The following is a 26,076-nucleotide window of genomic DNA, read 5'->3' as shown; positions in this document are numbered from 1 at the left end:
TTTGCCTTGCAAGCAGCCAATCCAGGACCAAAGGTGGCTGGTTCGAATCCCGGTGTCCCATATGGTCCCCCGTGCCTGCCAGGAACTATTTCTGAGCAGACAGCCAGGAGTAACCCCTGTGCACTGCTGGGTGTGCCCCAAAAACCAAAAAAAAAAAAAATTAAAAAAAATTTTGTGAGAAAAAATAAAATTACAGTTTTGTGAAACAAATTAAGCATATTAGCTTTTACTTTCCCTTGAATATCAAATTGTAATTTGTCCTGGAATATTTAGGTTTTACAATAAGTTTTTAGTGGTAAATTTTTAGCATTTTATTTTCAATTGCCATTATGGATTTATGCCTGACAGAAAGAAATTAATTGTTCAAATATTAATAAAATACTAGTATGTTTCTTTTGTGCTGATGAAGTTTAATTGTTGATTTTAAACTTTATATGTATTTCTGTATGCACACATTTTGATTTGCATTAAATATGTAATCTGAATGTGTTAAAATTACAGATTCGGTGTTTGCCAATTTCATTTATATTTTCTAAGTAACATTCTCCCATGTATAAAACACACTGAATTCTATAGTTTAATTTTACTAATAGATATTTGGCCAAATAGAAGAAAATCACTTTTTGATTCAGGTTTGAGTCAATCAAACACTTGAATAAGTACAGTGGATTGTAAAGCATTTGCAGTTTGAAACTAAAAATACAGACCCAAACCATATGAAGGTTACTAAAGGTTAGTCACAATTTATTTTTACCTAAAACTCTAATCTCTTCAGAGGACTTATTGTTTCACAAGTTTTTAAGTCTCTCTGAAGGTTGGAAACTGTATGTGTCAATTAAATGTGCAAGGTCATTAAGCTTGCATGATTTAAAGAACCTTGTTAAATTATTCCCTCCCATCATCCTCCCTCTTCATTCCACACATAGCTTTCTGCCCAACTCATGATATCTTTCCCCACCCCTATCCATTTATTTTCTACAACAAAAAGACTGATAGTTAACTACCCCTGATAAATATCTGAAAAAGAACTGAACACTCACAGTCCATGCATAGTACGAAAGAGGTGCCTCAAACAATCATTCTCTTGTTCTATTCTATTGTGTTTCATGCTTTCTCTTGTGATGCAACCTTCATTTCAACCCATTCTACTCTCACATGTAAATCCAACAGGCTTTGTAGATATGAATAGCTGTGCCCGGGAGCAACTAGACAGAAATGAAAGGAATGTATGCTTAAGTCTGAAGTATACTATTTTATTGCATGGTTGATGTTCAGCTGTATTAAAATGTTTGAAAATATTGACTCATTACTTGTGAAATTACAGTTAATGATTTTTGGTTTAAACTGTTCACAGTTCTGAAGTATGTTGTTTCTAGTTTTGCTTTAACTTATTTTATATGGTCCACTTTTAACTATTTAAAAATCCTTTCGAGGGGGCCGGGCGGTGGCGCTAAAGGTAAGGTGCCTGCCTTGCCTGCGCTAACCTTGGACGGACCGTGGTTCGATCCCCCGGTGTCCCATATGGTCCCCCAAGCCAGGAGCAACTTCTGAGCACATAGCCAGGAGTAACCCCTGAGCGTTACTGGGTGTGGCCCAAAAACCAAAAAAAAAAAAAAAAAATCCTTTCGAGATAAACTGTGCCATTTTTTTTCATAGTAAGTTATAATTAACTACAGAAAAAACACTTATTTCTTAATCCTCTGTATTTGGATCATGTATAATATTTTACTGCTTCAAAATTGTGCTGATATGTGGTGTTAGCAGAATATGGAAAGCTCTTATGTAGAATTGGGCAGTATTTATATCAATTTAATCAATTTTATTCAGAGATATTTTAATCATAATCACTAAATCATTGAGAGATATTTTAATCACTAACTCTAATTGGTACCAAATTTTAAGCAAGTAATTGGAATATTTTTAATATTATGAAAAATAGAATGTTCCTTTATACTCCTTTTGTAGACACTAATCACCTACAACGTTTGATATAACAAATTCACCATAGTTGGAGCTGAAGTGGTGCTGCAAGTTGTAGAGCATTTGCCTTGCATGTGTTAACCTAGTATGGACCACGATTCGATCCCCTGGCGTCCCATATGATCCTCCAACCTAGAATATATTTCTTAGTGCATGGCCAGGAGTAACTCCTGAGAATCACTGGGTGTGGCCCAAAAACAAAAACAACATCAACAAATAAACTTACCATAGAAAATTAATAATTTGCTCATATTCAACATAATTGTCAAGGTTATTATAAAGAATTATGATGATATTATTGAAGACATTTTCAGCACATTGATCAGTGGAAATTTCTTTATAGTCAACATCTATTGTATATCAGAATATGAGGGCATTTTTGTTTGTTTGTTTGTTTGTTTCTTTTTTGGCCACACCCAGTGATGCTCAGGGATTATTCTGGCTATGAGCTCAGAAATTGCTCCTGGCTTGGAGGACCTTATGAGAGGACAAGAGATCAAATTATGGTTTATCCTGGGCTGGCTCAGGCAAGGCAGAAGCCTTACTGCTTGTGCCACTGCTCACTGAGGGCATTTTAATCACTTCAAAATTGTTACTGACTGTGTCATAAACCTATTATGTTAAGAGCCTATAACTTTATGAAAATCATTAAATCATATTTAGCTAAGTATAATATAGATATAGGCTAACATGAAATTTTTTTAATAAATTGTTTTAAAGTACCTTATAATAAAAATTGGAATCTTATGCAACATAGGAGAAAGAAAATAATCTAATTCATATATTGGTCTTAATGTGTAAGCACCAGGGAACATCCACACTTTTCGTTGAGTTGTTTCCCTTAAGTTTATTTGCATATTAAGCAATGCATAATATAATAGTACATAAATAATATGGCCAACAAAATTTTCTATGCACAACAATACTATATTCTTTGAGAGGATATCTGAATATAAGATTTCCTAGAAAATCTTTCAAAGAAATATAAATTTTTAAAGGGTGTTATATATTGAACTTCTTAAAAATTATTTTCTGCACTATCATTTTTTTATTATTATTATTTATTATTTATCATTTATTTTAAATAAAAGATTTATAATTAAAACAAAAGAGGAATAATAGTTTTATTACCTGGTAGTATTGGAAGTCAAGAACAGGACTTCAATCATGCCAGACCAGTGCTCTATTTCTGAACCATATCTATGGTCCCACATATGTAATATTTTTAAGTTGAAGAATGGGACTATGGGATTGATCTTTAAAAAAACTGGAAATATTTTTCTTTAAATATATTTTCCTGAGAGTTGATAGTCACTGAGAAAAAAATAACATAAATAAATTAGCATATTTTATATCTTTATTCACTTCTAACTTACCTAAAATTTTACATGTTTTCATTATTTAAAAAACCTTTGTATAGTGGTTAGAAAGAAAAGGTAATTTGATAAAGGAAGGATTGTTTCAATTTATATTCAATGTTATATTTCTCTTGGGAATTTTATGTTGTCTTGCTTCATTTTCCTTGACTAACATCTACCTGATTAGAACTGTAATGAGTTACTGACAACTACATTCTCTGTCAGCCGTAAGTTAGAACACATTTCTTGTCCACTGATATGCCTTCACTGTTTAAAGATTGTAACTTGCTGTAATAAATGACCACCACATACTTGGTGACTTAAGACAATGCAAACTTATGTTTTTAAAGCCGTACAATCTTATTATATTCCTGGTAGTTAGTAGTCTAAAATGGCTTTTAATAGACTTAAATCAAGATGTCAACAACATTGCATTCCTCCTGGAGGCTCTTTGGAAGAATTCACTTAGTATTGTCCAATTCAGTTGACAGCCTGCCTTCGCTGTCATATAGCCTTTAGTTATTGTCTCATGGTTAGAATCACTGCTTCTGCCCTTAAATCTTCTTTCACCTTGAATTTTACTTATCTTTTCTTAATTAAATAATTTTTTATTTTGACAAAAGTAAATTACACATCTTTCACAGTAATTTTTTAGGTATATTGAATCAGGGGCATTCCCACCACCACTGTTGATTTCCCTCCACCCCTGTTCCCAGCATGCATCCTATATCCCCCTTCTCTGATCCCTGGGCTGCTAGTATAAGTAGTCCCTCTGTGTCTAGCTTATTGTAAATTGGATTTTAATTCTGTTGTCGTTGGCTTTGAACTTGGTGCTTAAGTATGATCATTTTTTTATTTCTACTCAATGTTCATACACTTGTTCGGTCTTGGAACCTTCCATCATTATTTTCCCCTCCATTTGTGAGGCAGAACAAGATGGTTTTACTTACTTTTTAAAAGTGTTTTTTGAGTCTATTTATACCTCTAGATAACCCAGAGTAATCTATTCTAGCACCTCAATTTTATGGTGTTCAAAATTCCCTTTGACATGTGAATTTACTAAATGTGCAATACATGAAGATAAGGATTTTAGAAAGTCACTATTCTACCTTCCGCAAGAAGTTTGCATGCTAGAGCCTATTTCTCACCATTGTTACTTAGATAATTATCAACCAATTTCCACTGGCATGCAACATTTGAAATAAAAACCTGATTTAGCAGTCTGTAGTTTTGTGAGACAAATGCTACTATATAATGGTCATCACTAAAGCTCATCCGTAGTATTTTTGTTGTTTTGGGATCACAGCCTGGCAGTGCTCAGGATTCACTTCAGGCTTGACACTCAGGAATTACTGTTGGCAGGACTCTAGCCTTCTTGAATTGTATGCCAGTACCCTACACACTATGGTCAGGCCCTGTGTTTCTATTAAAATTTAATCAGACATAGTTAAATGCCATTTAGGACAAAATGGTATATTTGCATCAGAACGTGTTATATACAATGCCATTATTATATGATTATATTGTAAGTTATTCTACATACTATGTATCCCTAAGTTTTATATACTGAGAGAAAAAGATGCTAATGTTACAATCTCTTTATAACGACAAACACATCCAAAGTCTACAGCATTCTAACACAGATTATTATTAATGAAGAACTATAATTATAACCCATAATTATAAAATTTATGATTATAGCTATGTTCATGTTTCTTAAATGTATAAGACAGTATTTTTACCTCAATGTCATTTATCATATTGGTAATGGACTAGTGTTTGATGCATTTTCCTTTTGAGAGCCTAAACTTAATGCATTGTTAATAGTTCAAAAGTTAATGCACTGTGTATTTACTACAAAATTTTTAGGTGACTAATTATGATTATGAACATTATAATAATTAAAGCAAAATAATTAAAGAAAATAGTAGTATAATATATATTACAACCAGTTTGGAAAATAATGTAGCAAGTTTATCAGGTGATACCTATCATTATCAGTGTATTAGGTAATTTTGCATCACTAATTTTGTTAATTTTCATAAAACAGATTAGAATTATTATTTTAGTATATTTCATTAAATGTATCTTTTAGTGTCCTAAAAGAGAGATTTATTTGAAGTATTATTTTATCATATTGTTGAAATTGTAATATTTTTCCTCACAGATTTTTCCAAAGTTGCTGCTTTGATCAGAATTTTAGAAATTAGATATTTCTTATTGGTAATGAAATAATTATACAAATGAGTCTTCTGTTAATTAGTTTTTATCTGCTTCTATAGTATGTTGAAATGCTTTTCTAATTAAATATATTTCAAGGAAAATCTAGTAGCAAATTTTTATTTAAAATAGAGACAAAATAATAGGAAAAAAGTGGGCATTTTAATAAAAATGAGAATAGTCACAATTTATTTTTAAAAGCAAACGAAAAGGCAAGCAAGTCTATACAGAAAACTATCACTTATATGTAGTAGAAACATGAAGAGATAAAAGACATATTAATTCAATGTGAAGTAAAATTTGAAAAAATGAAGCTAAACATAAAAGAAAAAGTGAATATAATCCAAATGATCACATTGCAAAACCTAAGTAGAAATAGAATGGATGACTACCAGAAGAAACTATAAAACTCTCAGCACAGGGCTTACTAACAACAACAACAAAAAGGCACAAACTGGGTAAAATAAACAAAGCTGCACATATACAAAAGAAAATATGCTAATGGCATGTAAAAATTAGATAGTAACTTTTCAAATAATTAAGTCACAGACACAGATTTCTGAGTTTAAGGAAATTAGTTTGGTTGCCTGCTTTCTCCTAGGATGCAGTGTAAAATTCTCATGCTTGGTGTTTGTATACAAATAGAAGCTTTTTTTTATTTCTTTCTTTCATTACTTCTTTTTCAAGTGAAAGTTAATACCTTTTATACATTAGAAAGAAAGCCACTCTCACTATAGTAGAATGCACTAATTATCAGCTAAGTTGGATTATACACTTGGCTGGGTATAGTTTATTCATTTCTTCTTTTGCTTTGAATATAATAAATGATGCTACTCTTGTGTGATTAGCAAATATACATTTGAAATCAATCTTACAACTTCTTTAAAATACTTTGATTTTCTAAATTATGCTAGCATTGTTTTTTTTAATTAGGAATGAACACCAGTGCTCAAATCTACAAGCATATTTCTTCTAGTCTTCCTTACAAGTCTAGGAAATACATGAAACAATAAAAGCAGGGAGCTGGAGAATTAGTGTAACTGGTAGGGGACTTGCCTTGTTCATAGTCAACTCTTTTTTTTTTTTTTTCTAAAGCATGGTCTGCACAACATCTAGAGTGAATATCTGACTGAAGAGCCAGCAATGAAACCTGAACATCAGTGGTGTGCCCTCCCCTGAACAAACACACAAACAACAACCCCCCCAAAACCAAAGTTTTTGACTTATTATGCATTAAAATGTGATTTTTTTGGTTGGTTATTTTTGTTTGGATTTTTTTTTTGGCTTTTGGGCCACACACCCCCCAAAAATGATCAGGGTTTACCCCTGGCTCTGAGCTCCGAAGCTTCTGTCTTGGGAGACCAACTGGGATGCTGGGGATCGAACCATGGTCTGTCCTAGGCTAGCACGCTTAAGACAGAAGCCTTACGCCCTGCACCACCGGTCTGGCCCTGAAACACTTATTTTAAAATATTTTAAAATATCTATAAATATAATAATGACAGTATAAGATTTTTTCAGTTTAAAAGTAATGTAAAAAAGAAAGATGTTTGCAATGAACATGAACATTGTAAGATATATACATACCTGTTGAATATATTCACATATATTATTATGCTAATTCTATTTTAGTGTATATGTGACAGAAAATTATCATATTTGCATTGCACAAATTGTGAAATATTTATTAAAATAAACAATCGTATTCTTACTGTTTGTTCATCGTTGTATTTATTCATTCTTTTAAAAATTAGCTTAAATATTTATCAATGAAATGAAAGCTGTTTAAGATAGACACTTTTACTCTAAAGAAAACCTAAAGGGAGGAACCAGAGAAAATATTAGAGTGGATAAGACTCTTGCCTTGCCTGTTACTGATCTGGGTTTAATACTGGCTCCCACATCTAGCAGGAATGCTCCTGAGTACAGAATCATGAGTAAGCTTAGAGCATTTGGGGATGTGCCCCCTAAAGAAACATGAAGTCCAGTAGATTTTTTAAATAAATATATAAATGAAGAAATTTCCACAAAAGGTAATGATTTTGGAATTAACCCTATAAAGAAAATGTATCTCATAATAGAAAATCTTGATACAAAAAATTTTAATATGTACTACTGCATTAAGGTGGGAATTTTTATTTGGGGGGGGGCACAGCTGGTAGTGCTCAAAGGTTACTCCTGGCTCTGTGCTTAAAAATTATTTTGGACAGGCTCAGGAGACCATATGGGATGCAGTGGATTGAACCTGAATTGGCCTTCTGTGAGGCAAACACCAAGTTTTTTTTTTCTTTCTATTAACTCCCTCTGCCTCATTTCAGATGTATTAATTAAAGACAATTTTTTTTATAAATTTATTAGTTCCATTCAAAATTTTTACTTTAGATTTACATAAAGTTTATGTTCCATTAAAATATTTCTTCTTTTTCAAAAAATAACCAAAGTGTAAATATTGGATTTTCACATATAATTTTCTTTGACTTCTAAAATCAGACCTTGAAATGACTTTTTGATTAGTTTTGAACTAGATTATTAAGACTTTTCCTATTCACTATTGTTAAAAGTTCCCATGCCTACCAGAAATCCTTCTTTTCTCCTCATAGTCATACCTTACCAACATAGAACAACATTTATAACTTCAAAAAATAATTAATTTTAATAGTAGAGAACAGTTTAAAATTAAAGGAATGAAATCACTGCAATAAAAATTCATATTTTACTGAGATAACTGGAGAGATATTTTGAATAGAAAGAAGTTACATCAGAGAAACTGTAAGCTCAACATCTATAAATGTCATATTTACATACACTTTAGCTAAAATATATATTATCTACATATAATATATATTATCTTCTTGAACATTTAAGCAGTGTAATGAAAAATTAGAGAATTAGAACTGGAAATCCTTATGACAAATTTAAAATAAATAAAAATAGTCCATTTTAACTATGGATAAGTTAAAAATGAAAGATGTTATATTCACTACTAAGAAGATAACATTGAGGCACCTATCTCAGAAAAATCTGCATATGTAAGGCAGACCTTCAGAAGTAATGACTGAAACCCAAAATGAACAATTTTGTAACCATGGTGCTCAAATAAAAGATTACTATAAAAATAAGAAAAAGCAAGTAATGGATTATTTACATACTGTTCTTTGAAGTTCAACACTAGTATCCATTTACTTTTTAGCTTGATGAACCTAGGTAAATTTTTTGGTTTCCTAATACACATTTGGCATTCAAATAAAATTGACTTAAAAAAATCTCAACATTTCTCACAGGCTTGATTCTGTTTATCAATTATGTTAGATGTATCAGTTTATATTTAATTGATACTTGTATGCCTGTCCCTGGATTCTCTGTAGTGCTTATTTATTCTGGGTCTTTTCTTGAGTCACTATTATAATATTTAACTTGAGCATTGTAGCTTGTCAGGGCAGTCTTTTTATTGATTTAATAATATAAATCCTAAAATTTAATCATTTCTCTAAAATTACAATCTCACTAACTAGTATTTTGATTGTAATTACATCAACTGTATATTTTAACAGGTGATAACTAAATTTATAATGGTGATATGAGGCGTGATGTTTTATTTACTTAGATTTATTTTTCAGTACAATTTATAGATTTCTTTTAAGAGCCTAACACTTTTTATTAAGTTGATTGCTGGGAAGTTTATGGCTTTGCATAATATTTTGTAAGTGATGTTTCTCTCCCTTTGGAAGTTAAAACCTATTGATTTTTCTGTCTTTTTTCTTGTATAGATATTGAATAGTTATTTAAGCTTTAATATGTTTTTGTTGTTTATAATTTTCTTTTTTAGAGAAACACAGGTTCTATAATTAATTAGTTGATAATCTCCAGAATGTTTATATAGGGGAAATTAAGTTTTATGTGTGCATGTGCTATGTTTGACAAGGGGTGTGCTAGTTTTGCTTGCAGTAGTTTCTTGTAATAATTTATTGTTAAAAAACATATAGAATACTTGAAACATAGTGATTTAGTAAATATAATTTTCACTTTTTACATTGATAGTCATCTTATTAATCATATTAGTATGATTGTAATTTAGATGTAATTAAATTCTATTTAATTTAGATTAAAGAAATGTGCATTTGCAAGTTTTTCTGTCAAATGATTGCTACTCACAGAAAAGTTCATTACTGTATCACTGCATGTTTCCTCATGAATTTGTGTTTATTTAAGTATGCTTGAAAACATGAGAGAAGAGGTCAACACAGTTTTGGGGAGTTAGTCATTAACCTTAATGACTACACTGAATTATTCTTTATTCTAATTTGGTTTTTACTTATCACACTTAGTTATAAAATTTTTTGAAAAATTTGTTTTTGTTTTTATTGGGGACACACTAGTAGTACTCAATGAGCCCTCTGGCATTTTACATGCAAAAAATATGATCAGTTGGGCTGGAGAGATAGCATGGAGGTAGCGTTTGCCTTGCATGGAGGACGGTGGTTTGAATCACGGCATTCCATATGGTCCCCCCGAGACTCCCAGGAGCGAATTCTGAGCGTAGAGCCAAGAGTAGCCCCTGAGTGCTGCCAGTGTGACCCAAACACCAAAATAATAATAATAATAATAATAATAATAATAATAATAATAATAGTCAGTCAAATGACCTATCTTTATATAAGGTTCAAAGCTTGAGAGCTTTCAAGATCTGATCTCCAAGCAGGCTTTATGAATTAATCAAAAAATTAATTAATTAATTGGTTATTGCTAACACCTAGTAGTGCTTAGGGTTTACTCTTGTTTCTGTGCTCACTCCTGGTCAGCAGTATACATCTCTTATAATTATGCCTTCTATTTTGTTTGTGAAATATTTTTATCATAGAACATTAATAAGAATAGAAAATGTTCATTTTCTACCTTTAATAAAAGGTGTTGTGTAAAGCCAATTTAGAATTCCAGGGGAAAATCATTATGTATTAAAAGGGTAGGTAACTATAATGCAAATGTATCATTCATTCATATATTTTGTCCAAGATTATAGAAAATGATTGAAGATCAGAGATCTGTGGTTGTAATAAGATATTTTCACCCAGGGGTTAGAAAGTAGAAACTGAAAACATGAAGGCACTTAGGAAACATCATTCTTATCATAATATCACTCTGTTTGCAGTGGCTTTTTAACTTGTCAGAAACAGCATTTGGTTCTTTAACAAAAGTGCTAAATAATCTACTTTAGTAAGTATATATCACATTTTTTTAATTCTCTGATAAATTTGCTTCTAAGTCAAAAAGTATCTGAAATTAATTTTAGATCATAAATCTGGATTTTAAATCATTTTATAGTGTTTTCTTCTGTGTTGAAGGGAAGGTGGAAAGTATTGAAAAAATAAAATATGGCTCCTTTGCATGATTAAACTGATAGGCAATTTGCTACAATTATATTCACTTTCATTTGTTTTATGAGCAATAATTAGAAAAAATAATAGAAGCATTTGGAATTTGATATTTTGATTTCATATCTTAAAATAAGTTTGGGCAGAGGCCAGAGAAATAGCATAGGGGTAGGGCATTTGCCTTGCATGCTGAAGGACCGTAGTTCTAATCCTTTCGAATCCGGGCATCCCATATAGTCCCCTGAGCCTGCCGGGGGCGATTTCTGAGCCTAGAGCCAGGAGTAGCCCCTGAGCTCTGCCGGGTGTGACCCAAAATAAAAAAAAAAATTTGGGGAAAACAAATTCAAATAGAATAAGTCATTGTGTATTAAAATGAAACTACTTGGCATTTTTGAACAAAACAACGATTCTCTATGCATTTGATTTTTCTAAGATTACTGTGGACTATTTATAATATATACAGATGTTACACATAGTGTAATAAATTAAAATACATATAATATGTCTTAGATATGTAAATGAGTAAGGTCTATTGATTTTATTGATTCAAATTTGTAGTAAACTTATAGCTACATATTTTATGCAACTTTTCTAATGTACCTCTAATGCACTGATATTTGGTGTTCTGAAATGATTTATAGTTCTTTACAACCAAAATATTTCAAATATTCCAAGCATATGATTTGAACATTAGTATAGTGTGAATTCTAGTACATTTTCATTTCCCAAAGTTCTAAAGTGTAGAGTAAAAAAATATTTGTATTTCTTATAAGGATAATTTTGGAAGTTTAGGCACAAAAATTATCTTTTGAGAGGCTTTTAAGCCCCTCTCAAATTCAAAGACTGTCAAATAAAATCATTTTATTTCTGTGGTTCTGAGAACTTATAATTCATTCTGACTACTGTTATTTAACTTAGTGATCCCTGGAACTTCAGACCACACAATTCTGATTGCATGCCTATGTATTCATACCATTTAGTACCATTGTGGATTGGTTATTCTCTTGATGTCTGCTAAGAAGTAACATTATTTCTAGCATGCTTTGTAAAGCATGCCCAGGAACTGGAACATAAAATCACATAATTGAGTCACCTTGCTGAATTTAACTTTGTAAATTATTGGTTTCCTGAGAGGTAGTCTAATATCTGAATGTAGGGAAATAATTTTCCAATTTAAAGTATCTCTCTGGGCATTTCTCTTTCATGGAATGATTCCCCTAGATTGCATGGCAAAGCTATCAGTAAACACAGACTTGAGTTTTAGCACATTGCTATCCCATAGAATTCATCATCATAACATGGAACTTCAATGTGTTTTATTTGTTGTCTGGAGTATTTGTGTCTGTATGTTGATATATTATAGAACCAGAAAACAATAAGTGCTGTTTTCAAATATTTCTTTTTTTTTTTATTTAAACACCTTGATTACATACATGATTGTGTTTGGGTTTCAGTCATGTAAAGAACGCCACCCATCACCAGTGCAACATTCTCACCACCAATGTTCCAAGTGTTTTCAAATATTTCAAAATAATTAGGTGCATTTTCTGCCATTGATATCTATTTAGATTAGAATTTTGAAAAAGGACACCTATGAAATACTTAATGTTTTTCCTACATCCGTTACTTTGTTGAGGAGATAGTGCGAAAACTGAAGAATAATGCAAGTCTTGAGGTGAGAGCTTAAGTCCCTTGTCTGAAAAGTAGAGAGCCGGGAATTCAAACTTTGGTGCCACAAAAGGCAATGATATATAAGAACAGTGGTGCTGAAATGTGATCCTTAGAGGAAGGGTCTGGAAGATGGCTTAGTAGTTTAGAAAGATACATGGCAAATAAAATATATAGCTTAACTCCTTATTTTCCTTCTCCTACAGTCCCAAGCTGGAGTGAGGGGGAGAAAAGGTCCTATATCAGCTTTAAGTGATAGTATAGTGGGTTGGGCTCTTGTCTTGCTTGTAACCTTCCTGAGTCAGATCTTGGCATCCTATGTGAATACACACAAGGAGAGATTCCTGAGTGCAGAGCCGATAGTAACTCGAGCACTACTTAGTGTGCATGTCCCCAAGAAAGAAAGAAATCTGTACTAAAAGGAAATTTTACAGGTCTTTGTAGTTTTTTAGTATTTATTCTGTTTGCAAAGACCACTCCCAACAATACGGGATCTGATGGTTCAGTGCTCAGGCCAGTAGTTCAAGTGTTATTCAGGACTAGTAATTTTGGAAACCACTGGGACCATATGTGGTGGTACTCACGGTACCATGGAGATCAAACTCAGGGCTATGTACCTTTGATGCAAGTGCCATAGTATTGTTTCTCTAGTTAGTTCTGGTTCATTGGTGTTTAAATGTGGAGTTGTTTCCACAAAATACAAGTGAGTATAAAATGAATTATTTTAGAAATCGCATATCTTTTTTGCTGAAGTGAGAATTGTTAAATATATCTCCATGCATGCATTATCTTTCAGGTAGTGAATGAACGCTGGGGCTAGGATTATAATATCCACTACAAAAATTACTATCAGAATTATGAAGGATACTCTAATATAAGTAATCTAAGTTAATGAACACAATACATTTTCTAATCTAAAGTATTTCTATTGAGGCTGGGATTTTGGATTTCCAAGCTAAGTTCAGTGGACCTGGAGAGCACTCACAGAAATGCTGGCCAATCAGACTGGTGATTTCATACTAGAGTGTGAGGATGTGGTGATGAGATCCAAGGCACTACCAAGATGGCCCTTATAGTGCTTGGGGCTCTATAGGTATATGCCTAGAGGTGCTCAGAATAGAGCCACATAAAGCACTTCATGGCATATGCACCAATTTCCTATCTCCTGGCCCATAAATATATTTGTTTAAAGAATGCAGTGTATGTGACTCATTAAAGTACTATTGTTTTATGACAGCAATAGCCTTTCTAAAATAATAATGCTTACAAATCTTAAAAGACTGTACTGTACTGTACTGTATTTAGCTATTATTCCTGGAGTTTGTTGCTACCATTACTTTTCTATCTGCCTATCTGAATATTTCAAGAAATAGACCAGGTTATTATATAATTGATTCTTCAGTAAGCAGACAAACTATGAGTAGGTCTGTGAAAGTTCACTCAAAAAATATTGCCCCATCACTTATGTGGATTGTTAATGGTATTAAATTAGTTGCTTGAAAAAAGAGCCCATTAATTTGCAAGGGAGATTTAAAAATCTAATTGGATCCTTATCAACTAATTTTCTATAAACTAATATAACTGCTAATTACTGTTACTGGATACACTTTAGACTTATTGGAATCTAATTTTTATTCCTATTAGAAATTTAGGAGCATATTTACTGAAGCCAAGTTATTTAATACTTCACAAAGTTTTTCTCTGATGGCAATATATATAGTGAGCTCCCATTAAATAATTATCATCCATGAGCAGTTATTCACAGTTGTATGGAAAAGATATAAATAAATGTTATTCTAGTTACTTGTAATTTATTCATATAAAACTAACTGAATATCAAATTTCAATCAATATTAAATTTCAGAGAAAGATAAAATTGAGCATTCTTTTTAACATTCCATGGAGGGATTATTTCCTTTTAATACAAATGATGTAAAATGTATTCATCATTATAGTTCAAATATTTTCATTAATTTAGCATTATCTTTTAAAATATCATGGAATTAAATTTGTTCCATTCCTCAATATGTATGTTTTTGTTTCCACTACCATCTCCAAAGAGAAATTCTCTCATTTTTCCTACCATTATTTTTCTCTGATAAACACAGTTTTAAGTGATTAAGATTAGTTTTAAGTATTACTTACATTAGTAAAGCATATTTGTCAAGAGAAAAATCATCTAATATTTTTATTTAGCAAATTATCTGAAGTTCTATTCATTTCTTTCTTGAAGGAATATTTTTATCTTTTCTAAATGGAACTATAATATTCCATTGACTATATTTATATATTATATCTATATGTAAAGCATTTTTATCCAGTCATCTGTTTCTGAACATTTAGACTCTTCACACATTTTAACTGTTAGGAATATTGCTACTGTGAACATTGGAATGTTAATATTCATTCAACTTAATATTGTCATATGCTTAGATAAATGCAGAACAATATTACTGGATTAGATGACACTTCTATTTTCGCTTTGAAATGAATCTCTAGACTATTTTCTGTAATATTAACAATTCTTGTTCCCTGGGTCATCCATATTGATGCTCTGGATATCCTTTCACTCCAAGCTCATGGTTTAATTTTGGCTGTGAGTAGGGGTTCATACTGTGATAGGGGAAGCATGTACTTTGACCTATAAGCTATGCTGCTGATCCAATTATTTAAATTCCTACTAAAGTGTACCAGAATTATTTTCTTCCTCATACTCACAAATATTCTGTCAAAACTTCATGAAAACTTTTCCTACTTGGTGTGTGATAGAATATTTTAGGTATGAGATATGAGATGATATTTTATTATAGTTATGGTTTTGATTTCACTAATAACAAGCAATGTTTAATATGTTCTTATGAATGAATGCCATTAATTTGTATTCTTTAATAAGTATGTATTAATATTTTGCTTCATTTAAAAAGTGATATGCTTATTTTGTTATTGTGGAGTTCTTCTGAATGTTGATATATTTTTTATGTTAAAATCTTGTTAACCACTCATTTGTATGAGGTTCAAATACAATTTACTCAGTCATAAATTGCCTTTTTTATTTTTATGGCAGTCACTTTTCTTTAAAAGAGGTTTTCTGTAAGGAGGGTAGACTGTGAATCCTAGGGACTGTGAGGTGGGGGCTCATGTTCAGGACAATTGTTAGGCCACCGCCTCTATTCTCCATGAGCAGAGTACCTTTCCTTTGGGGCTCTTGACTCCTCAGTACCCAAGAGACTGGAACATCTCTGTCCTATAAGGTCTTGCAGTTTGAGCATGTATGCAAATGAGGGCAGAACATGATTGTGGGGCCCAGATAGCAAATGTTCTTATATGAGCATCTGTGCTTTGATTATCAGGTCCTTCCTCATTTACTTGGACCCTATTTTTGTATCCCCACTATTATTATGACTTATGGCAATTCATCTTTTTTTGTTTGTTTTTGTTTTATGTTTTGGGATCGCACCCAATGACATTCAGGGGTTACTCCTGGCTATGCGCTCAGAAATCACTCCTGGCTTGGGGGACCATATGAAACTCTGGGGAATCAATCCATGGTCCATCCTGGGTCAGCTGCATGCAAGATAAACACTCTACCGCTGTGCCACTGCTCTGGCCCCGCAATCCACTTTTTACATGATGATAAATAAGTATTGAATATTTTTTCAAATCATTTGTTTAAGAGGATTTGTTTTATTCACTGTATGAACATGTATCATTGTATTTATTATAGATTAGCTACCTTTATGATTATTTTTCTTTATTTTCTATTCTCTTACATGTCTGTGTACCATTTTGTATTACAACACTACTTTGTTTTCATTACTATATCTTTGTAAGAAAGCCTGACATTCTTCTAATTTCTTTTGGAATGCTTGGGCTTATTTTGGATGTCTGTGTTTCCTAACACATTTTATAAACATCTGTTTTACTTCCTTGAAAACGATCATTGGTGCTTTTGTAGGAATAAAGTTGAATCTATTGGTCATTCTTTGTGAAGCAGCTATTGTAATATTTATTCTCCTATATATGGGCAAGAAATGTCTTTCCATTTCATGTCTTCTGTACCTTTATTTTTTATTTTTTTATTTTGTTGTCCCCCAATTTACAATACAGATCAGGCAAAGGGCCTGGGTTGAGGAGTATATGGGGTGCATATACTGTACCTCCTCTTTCTATAGAGTCAATGTAGAGAACACAGCCTGTGATAAGAATTGGGAGGCCTTATCCATTCTTTTCTTTTTTTCTTTATATATATAATCCTTCACCAGTGCAACATTCCCATGACCAATATCCCAAGTGTTCCTCCTCCCCACCCCACACTGGCCTGTACTTTCTTTCTACTTCCCTCATTCAGTCACATTTTGTTATGATAGTTCTCAGTGTAATTATTTCTGTGACTGCACTAAATGATTCCTGTGATGAGCTTCATGTCAGGAGCTGGACCCTCCAGTCCTTCTCTATTTTGTCTCTGAGAATCAATACTCAAATATTTTTCATTTTTCTCAAAACCCATAGATGAGGGAGACCATTCTGTGTTTATCTCTATCCCTCTGACTTATTTCACTCAGTATAATAGATTCCATATACATCCATGTATAGGAAAATTTCATGACTTCATATCTTCTGATGGCTGCATAATATTCCATTGTGTATGTGTACCATAGTTTCTTTAGACATTCATCTATTGAGGGACATTTAGGCTGTTTCCAGAGTCTGGCTATTGTAAACAACGCTGCAATGAATATAGGAGTGAGAAAGGGATTTTTGTATTGTATTTTTGTATTGTGTTGTATTTTTATACACCAATAATGATAGGGAAGAAATGGATATTAAGAAAACAACCCCATTCACATTAGTCCCACATAAACTCAAATACCTTGGAGTCTACTTGACTAAAGATGTGAAGGACCTATACAAAGAAAACTATAAAACCCTGCTAAAAGAAATGAGAAGACACATGGAAATGGAAATTTATACCCTGCTGTTGGATTGGCAGGATTAATATCATTAAAATGACAATACTCCCCAAAGCTTTGTACAGATTTAATGCGATCCCGCTAAAGATACCCATGACATTTTTCAAAGAAATAGATCAAACACTTCTGAAATTCATTTGGAACAATAAACACCCATGAATAGCTAAAGCAATAATTGGGAAAAGAAATATGGGGGTATTACTTACCCCAATTTTAAACTGTATTACAAAGCAATAGGTATCAAAGCAGTAGTATGGTATTGGAGTAAAGATAGACCCTCAGATCAGTGGAACAGGCTTGAATACTCATAGAATGTTCCCCAGATATACCGTCACCTAATTTTTGATAAAGGTGCAAAAAATCCTAAATGGAACAGGCAAGGCCTCTTTAAAAAGTGGTGTTGGCATGGGAAGCCCCCCTGATTTTATGTAAATATGTACCTAAAATATTATTGTCAACAATATGTAAGCCACTATGATCAAAATAAAAATTTATATTAAAAAAAAAAAGTGGTGTTGGCACAACTGGCTAACCACTTGAAAAAAAGCGAACTTAGACCTCCAGTTAACATCATGTACAATGGTAAAATCCAAATGGATTAAAGACCTAGATATCATACCTAAAACCATAAAGTATATAGAACAACATATAGGTCAAACACTCCATGACATTGAGACTAAAGTTATATTTAAAGAGGAAACAGTACTCTCCAAACAAGTGAAAGCAAAAATAAATAGATGGGACTATATTAAGCTGAGAAGATTCTGCACCTCAAAGGAAATAGTGCCCAGAATAAAAGAGTCATCCACTGAGTGGGAGAAACTATTCACCCAATACCCATCAGATAATGGATTAATATCCAAAATATACAAGGCACTGACAGAACTTTACGAGAAAAAAATCATCTAACCCCATCAAAAAATGGGGAGAAGAAATGAACAGACACTTTGACAAAAAAGAAATACAAATGGCTAAAAGGCACATGAAAAAATGCTCCAGATCACTAGTTATCAGGGAGATGTAAATCAAAACAACTATGAGGTACATCTCACACCACAGAGATTGGCACACATCAGAAAGAATGAGAACAAGCAGTGCTGGCGGGGATGTGGAGAGAAAGGAACTCTTATTCACTCACTGCTGGTGGGAATGCCGTCTGGTCCAACCTTTGTGGAAAGCGATATGGAGATTTCTACAAAAGCTGGAAGTTGAGCTCCATATGATCCAGCTATACCACTCCTAGGGACACAAAAACGTATCTTTATTTTTTAAGATTTTTATCTGTAACTTTTTGTTTACCTTACTCTTTAAATAGTTTTATGGGGGGCATACCTGATGGAAACCAGAGTTTACTCCTAACTTTATGCACAGAAATTATTTCTGTAGGCTCTGGGGATAATATGGGATGCTGGGAATGAAACCTGGGTCAGGCCCATGCAAGGCAAATGCCCTTCCCTGTGTTATTGCTCTGGCCCCCTTTAGATACTTTTTTTTTTTTTTTTTTGGTTTTTGGGTCACATCTGATGGTGCTCATGTGGTTATTTCTGGCTCTGCACTCAAAGATTGCGTCGGCTGGTTCAGTGGACCATAAAGGATGTCAGGTATCAAATTGGGTCCAACTTGCAATGGCCACCGGCAAGACAAACACACCACCACTGTGCTATCTCTGTGACCACTCTATAGATACTTATAATCAGAGTTTTTTTTTTTCTTAAATTCTTGTTCCTTGGTGAGGATCCCAAAGGGTTTATCAGTTTTATTGATTCTTTAAAAGAACAAGCTCTTGATTTTATTGATTATTTTTTTAATTTTTAATTTTTTTTTTTAAATTGGCTGTATGGTCTGCCTCGGCCATGTGCCATCTTCGTTCTGAAGCTCGATGACTAGTACCTGGTCCCGGTAAAGCCCAGCGTCCAGAACAGTGCTGTCTAACTTGCTCAATGGCTCGTAGGTGTTGCTCATGTACTTGTTCCACAGTCGCGTCTCACACTCTGCAGGAATATTGAATAGCTTCCGCATCTCCTTCTGAATGGTTGCAAGAGTATCAGCTTTGCTGAAATGGCAACTCAAGATTGGTGGGGCCACTATTCTCACACAGCTTCAGTTCGAGCAAGTACATCTCCACTCTGCAGTGTTTGACAAACAGGTCATGCACCACAACTCTTCTCACTTGGGCTGCTGTCCTACACAGCCATACCACTTTAATAACTTATTCCAGGCTTTCGTTTGGACCAATACATAATCCAATTCATCGATTAGATGTTCTTTCAAGGTCTGATTCTGGATCTGCAAAGAGCCCGGAGTTGTCTATGGGGCCAGGAAACAGGTTGTGTTCTCCCTCACTGTACATATCCCAGCTGTCAAAGCCCACGTATTTCTTCCACTGCTTGAACCACCAACTGTCAATAAGATACCACTGTGCTCCCCACTGCAGCGGGGTCTGCATCAAGGCCCCCAGACCGAACCTCTGGGTCTCGGCATTGGGTGGCTGCTCTTGGCAGCCTCTACCTTCAGCCATCTCGTCCCCCTGCCCCTGCCCAGCTGGCCCGGACATCTGCTCCACGCAGAGCATGCTGCGGGGCCACTCCCACACGCATACTGGAGCACTCGCAGCCCCCTTATTGCTATATATTTATTCGCTTACTATTTCTTTTCTTTTCATTCAAATTTTGTTCTTTATTTTATAATTTTTATTGTGACCAAAATGAATAACAAATCTTTTACCGTAATATTTAAGGCACATAGTGAAAATGAATCAGGGACCTCTTTTCCCATTTTTTAAAATATTTTATTAAGACACTGTGCAGTTATAGAAATAACTACACTGAGAACTATCCTAACCATGTGAATGAATGAGGGAAGTGGAAAGCCTGTCTAGGGTACAGGTGGGGTGGGGTGGGGAGGAGAGAAATTTGGGACATTGGTGGTGGAAATTTTGCACCGGTGAAGGGGGGTGTTCTTTACATGACTGAAACCCAACTACAATCATGTTTGTAATCAAGGTGTTTAAATAAAGATATTAATTAAACAAACAAACAAAAGACACTGTGATTTACCAATTTGTTCATATTATAACTATTTTTAGCATACAGTGCTCCAATACCAATGCACTGCCACTGTCCTCTTCCCACCACCAATGTCCCTAGGTTCCTTTCCACTCTCTATCCTGCCCCCATTCAAGTCTGTAACAAATAGCCAAATTCATATCATAGCAGGTAGTGTGCATTTGCTTTGCATGCAGTCAACTTGGGCTAACACTGGTTCAATCTGCTGCATCCCATATGGTCCCTAAGTCTTCCAGGAATGATTTCTGAATGTAGAACCAGGAATAAACCCTGAGCCCAACTGGGTGTGGCCTAAAAACAAAACAAAAAAAGCGTATAAAAATATACTTATTATTACTTGCTCCAAAAAGAACTTAAAGAACTGGCAAATGGACTTATTAAAACAATAAATCAATGGCAGCCAATTTGTGGTGATTGGGTGCTTAGTCCTTCTCTTATGGTTCTTGTTCATTCTTTTGTTTCTGTTTCTTCAGGTTTTATTTTAAGACATTTATTTAATTATGTTTTCTCTATTAATTTGTCATTATGCAGATGAACATCTTTCTTAATATACCATTTTTTGTATGCCATAAAGTCTGACAGCTAATATCAGCTCTGTTTTTATTGTTTTATTTCTTTTTTTGGTGGGTCACAGTCAGATGTGGTCAGGTATTGCTCCTGTCTCTGTGCTGAGGAATCATTCCTTGTGGGCTTAGAGGACAAGGGTTCAAACATGGGTCAAGTGCTGCAAGGCAAACACCTTCTTGCTCTAACATCTCTCAGTATTTTATTTATTTATTTATTTATTTATTTATTTATTTATTTATTTATTTATTTGGTTTTTGGTTCACACCCGGCGGTGCTCAGGGGTCACTCCTGGCTGTCTGCTCAGCAATAGCTCCTGGCATGCACGGGGGACCATATGGGACACCGGGATTCGAACCAACCACCTTTGGTCCTGATTGGCTGCTTGCAAGGCAAACGCCGAAGTGCTATCTCTCCGGGCCCTTTATTTATTTTTTGACTTTTTCATTAAGTCAAATAAAGAGGTGTTCAGAATTGTGTTGTTTCTTTTCCATACTTTTAGAATTTTTCTCAGTTTTTTAATTTTTGATTTCTAGTCTTAAACTGTTAGTGCAAGAAATGGGTTTTGATTTGCATAATTTCATGCTTCATATTTTAATTGATAATCCTTTATCCTCCAAGATGTAATGAAATATTGAAAATATAGCATGTAACTTTAAGGAAAAAGATTTTTATATCTTTAGGAATAGAAGTTTTTATCTATTCAGTCCAATTAAATACTTCTTTTAATGTCATTATTTCCTTGATAATATTTGCATAGATGAACTGTTCATTGCCATCTGAGGTGTTTCCAGAATATATCTCTTGAAGTCTATTAGTAATGCATTATATATTAAGTACTTCTATTTTCAGTTCATATATGTATTGAATAATAAATCTTCTTGCTGGATTGAAATCTTGATGAATTTACAGTTTCCATCTTTAGTTCTTATTGTCTTTGTTGGGGGTCTTCCAAGTATTTGCCTGGGGTTACTCCTAAAAATACTTAGCTCTGAGGTATAAATAAGCCTGATGCTTGTTTGTTTGTTTTGCCCAGTAATTTCATTCTATTTGACCTCTGATATTAGGGATACCTTAATCACAGCTATAGTTTTCTGGAGGCTTTGTAATACCAGAAATCAAACTTAGAACCTTATGTATACCTGTCATTTGTTGTAGCCCATTGAGATCCTCCCAGTCTGCCACCCCAATTATAATCATTTTTATCCTCAAGACCTGTTTGAACACATATAATAACAGTTTCTGCCTTTTTCCCTGTATTGTTTTCTTGGAACACTTCACACTACATTTTATGAGTGTTGGAAAATGTGTGACATGTTGAAAGAGGACTTTTGGATTTTAAAAAATGACAAGTGTTTTGCCTGCTTTCTATACCCAGATAATGCCATGAAGACCTAAGCTAATGTGTATATCTGATGTTAAGACTCGATAATCGGAACCAATTTTTTTAGTCTTTCTTCTATTTTGTGCCTTCATTTATGATTAGAGATCAAGTCATTGATAGTCAAGAGTACTCCCAACTGTTTTAGGTGTTATTTTTGTGGTGACTGACTAAATTTTTATCTAATTTTGATATTTTAATGTTTTGTCATTTGCATTTTAAATGGAACCCCTTGCAGGTACTAAAAATCTTAAAGCAAAGTTTCTTTTGGTATCTCTGTTTCTCTCTTCACTACATTTACATGTATTTGGCACAAGTCATTGAACATTGAAAAATTTCGTAGTATTGGAAAATGTGTAAATGTTGAAAGAGAACTTTTGGATTTTAGAAAATGAGTGTCTTGCTTTCTTTCTATACCCAGATAATGCCATGAAGACCTAAGGTTATATTGTACTATGAGAGATCTTGACATTTTCTTTCTCAGTAGAATGGTGACTTGGAGGTGATTATCCCTTTACTTTTTTGTGGTCTAGATTCTCTGTGGCTTCATCCAGTGATCAAGTTGGGAAGCAACACCAGGAATGTAGGCTGAGAAAGAAGAGTGAAATTGGTTGTTAACAGCTCTTTGGTTTTCTCTCTGCAAGATCTTCTTGGTCTTGGTTAACCTTTTCAACAGGAGACAACTACTGTGCTATAGAAGCCTGACTCTATATGCACTTCTTGGCCCATAACTCCTCTCTTTCCTGAATTAGTCTACTCATGCCTAGGCTTGATACCAGTTCCTAGGATTAGTTCCATTTCTGTACTATCTCTTCTTTTTCTTTTTCTTTTTTTTACATTCTGCCAATTTTTATTTTTTTAACAAGAAACATTAACAATAATGAAAAGAAGGGACCTAGCTATTTAAAAATGTTTTAATCAGTGTTTAAATACATCTTTTTATTTTTATTTTATTTTGTTTATTATTTTATTTAGTGAATTTGTACATGGTATTGTTATCTTATTATACTGGATGAAAATATATAATTTGCAACAGGTAATTTTGTACTTTAGTAATTTAATCAAATTTCTGTGCATATACAATTACTTTTAATTCTGGTATCTAGAAAATGTTTAATTTGAGTTATGATATTCAAGTATGTATTATTTATTGTGTATAATATTTTGCAAAATCATACATTATTTCTGAGTATCTTTGACTAATTTATACAATTTATAATAAATAATTATATAAAAATTATAATTATAAAGCTCATTTATCCCAGATTGAAATTTTGTCTACATAAGTATTTCTAACATATAGACATTATTTTTCTAATTCTATGTCTTTCAAATAATTTATAAAATGAGCAGATCTATACAAAATGAACCTTACACAATTTACAATATCTCTGAACTCTTTTCCTAGGTTTATTTGTAACCTACCTTTGTTCCCATTTCACTAGGTGATCATTGATCTGTTACTGATGCACTAAATTCCACCACAAGCTGTCATTCCCTAGAAACTTAACAAAAGGTCCAAACAAAAAAGACGAACAGATTTTTTTTGGTATACTGACTAAATTCTAATAAGACATTCATATTTTTTAATTTGGGGCACTTAACTTATTGCTAGATTAGCTCCTTATAAGAAAATTAAACCTATTTATAAGAATATAAAGTTAATTGACCAATGAAATTAATTTCAGGAAAAATTTTAGATCGTTTTTTCTGATCATATAAAATTATCTTATATACTGTAAAAGCACATTCATAATGATTCCAGTTTGATACAAATCAAGAAAATAATAAAGAGAAATTGGAAAATGACATTGCAATAGACTGTGGCTAAGTATGCAGTACAGAAAATAGTAACTTATTAGGTACAACTGCTTGTTTAAAATATTTTCTTAATCCAAGAACCACCCAGAACTGACAATGTGATGAACTGTCATCTCTCCTTTAAACTCTCACCCTTGCCTTTCATTTACAAATGAGCAAGAAAGTGGGCTGTTTTCAACACATGGACCATTAACTGCTGTCTTCTATTTGCATAGTAATGATAGTGAACCAATGGTGATTTACTGCTCTGACTTGTATCATAAATAACAGATCATTTATGCTGCTAATTACACTCATTTCCATATCAATAATGCATTCTGGATTGGGTTGAACTACTGCATTAGAAATGAAATAGAATGACAAATAGATTTTCTTCTAAAATGGTGTAAACAGGTATCTATTACAAGTAGTTACTATTAAGTAATGTTAAGTGCAAAGAATGTTTTTATACTTTATGTTGTAGCTTGAAATACTCCCATGAGCAAAAATAAGTGAACAGTGTTTTTTTACATCTGCTGATGTCTTTTGTCAGAAGTGTTGATTCAAAATTGTAATCCTGAGGCCTCTTTGTGGGTAGCCAGTTAGATTTGTTAGTTCTAGTATATGAATAGACTAATTTCTTCTAAAGAGTGATAATGAATTACAAAGTGTTTGTGTCACAGATGTACATTATTCCTAAAATCATCACCATTCAGTATAAGCTTCATAAATCAATAAAATTATCTACTCACATAAACACATAAAACATTAAGGATTTTTGTTATTCTTGTTTTGAGGCCATGTCCAGAGGTGCAGAGGACTTATTCCTTGCTCTGCACTCAAGGATTACTCCTAACAGTACTCAGGAGACCATATGGGGTGTCTGGGTTTGAACTCAGGTCAGTTGCATGCAAGGCAAGCACCTACTCTCTATTCACTATATCATTGCTTCAGTCCCTAACATTTCTATTAAGCAGACCTATATGTATGTATATGCTATATATGTACGTATTTATGTATATGAATGTTGATTTGTAGTGAAAGACCAAGAAGCAGAGGAAATTTAATGTTTTGAAACTTTCATGAAAATAGTAACTAATAAACTATACATGGAAATATTTGACTAAAACACTGAAATATATATTTAAAATAAAATGTTCTATAAAATCAAATTTATACACATTATAACACAATAATTCAAATCTAAAAGTATTAAGTATTGGAAAATAATATGTACCAAATTCATAGTCTAAAATACTTTGTAAAGATGTCTTATTATAATATAAATGTTACAGGTTGAAAACTCTTGAATTATAATATTTTAATAAAAGTTGACATTTCAGAAGCTAAATGTTTCAACATGTGAAAATTGATTCAAGAGAAAACTTTCTGAATATAATTGAACTGAGAAGTTAATAATTCACATGATTAGGTCACTTACCCTGCATATCAAGGATTTGGTTATTAGCACACTCAGTAGGCAAAGATAACAGAAAAAAATAAGACAGTATAAGCTTTCTTTTCCACTTCTATTTTATTCAACCTTATTTTCTAAAAAACACAATCTTCCTAATTTTTTGATAGTCTATGTTACAAAAAATTAAATGCCATGTATATGCATATGTTTTACATCCCTTCTTTACTTAAAAATTTTTACAAAGACCATTGTAACTTGCTTTAGAAATATAACCAAAATTTATT

The 26,076-nt window shown here is 32.9% G+C and overlaps 1 protein-coding gene, 1 non-coding gene and 1 pseudogene across 2 annotated transcripts in view; 1 reads left to right on the top strand and 2 right to left on the bottom strand.

The window, feature by feature from the left end:
- Nucleotides 1-26,076, top strand: part of ERBB4 (erb-b2 receptor tyrosine kinase 4) — a 1,143,943-nt gene that overhangs the window by 88,009 nt on the left and 1,029,858 nt on the right. The gene's annotated exons all lie outside the window — the stretch shown is intronic.
- On the bottom strand, nt 16,678-16,810 carry LOC126032245 (small nucleolar RNA SNORA51). The gene has a single exon (XR_007503834.1). It is a non-coding gene; the product is annotated as a small nucleolar RNA SNORA51 (small nucleolar RNA).
- On the bottom strand, nt 19,390-20,083 carry LOC126012428 (ubiquitin carboxyl-terminal hydrolase 4-like; annotated as a pseudogene).

This window comes from Suncus etruscus, chromosome 1, assembly GCF_024139225.1.
Source record: "Suncus etruscus isolate mSunEtr1 chromosome 1, mSunEtr1.pri.cur, whole genome shotgun sequence".
Classification (NCBI taxonomy): domain Eukaryota; kingdom Metazoa; phylum Chordata; class Mammalia; order Eulipotyphla; family Soricidae; genus Suncus; species Suncus etruscus.
This window is presented reverse-complemented; position numbering and strand designations above follow the sequence as displayed.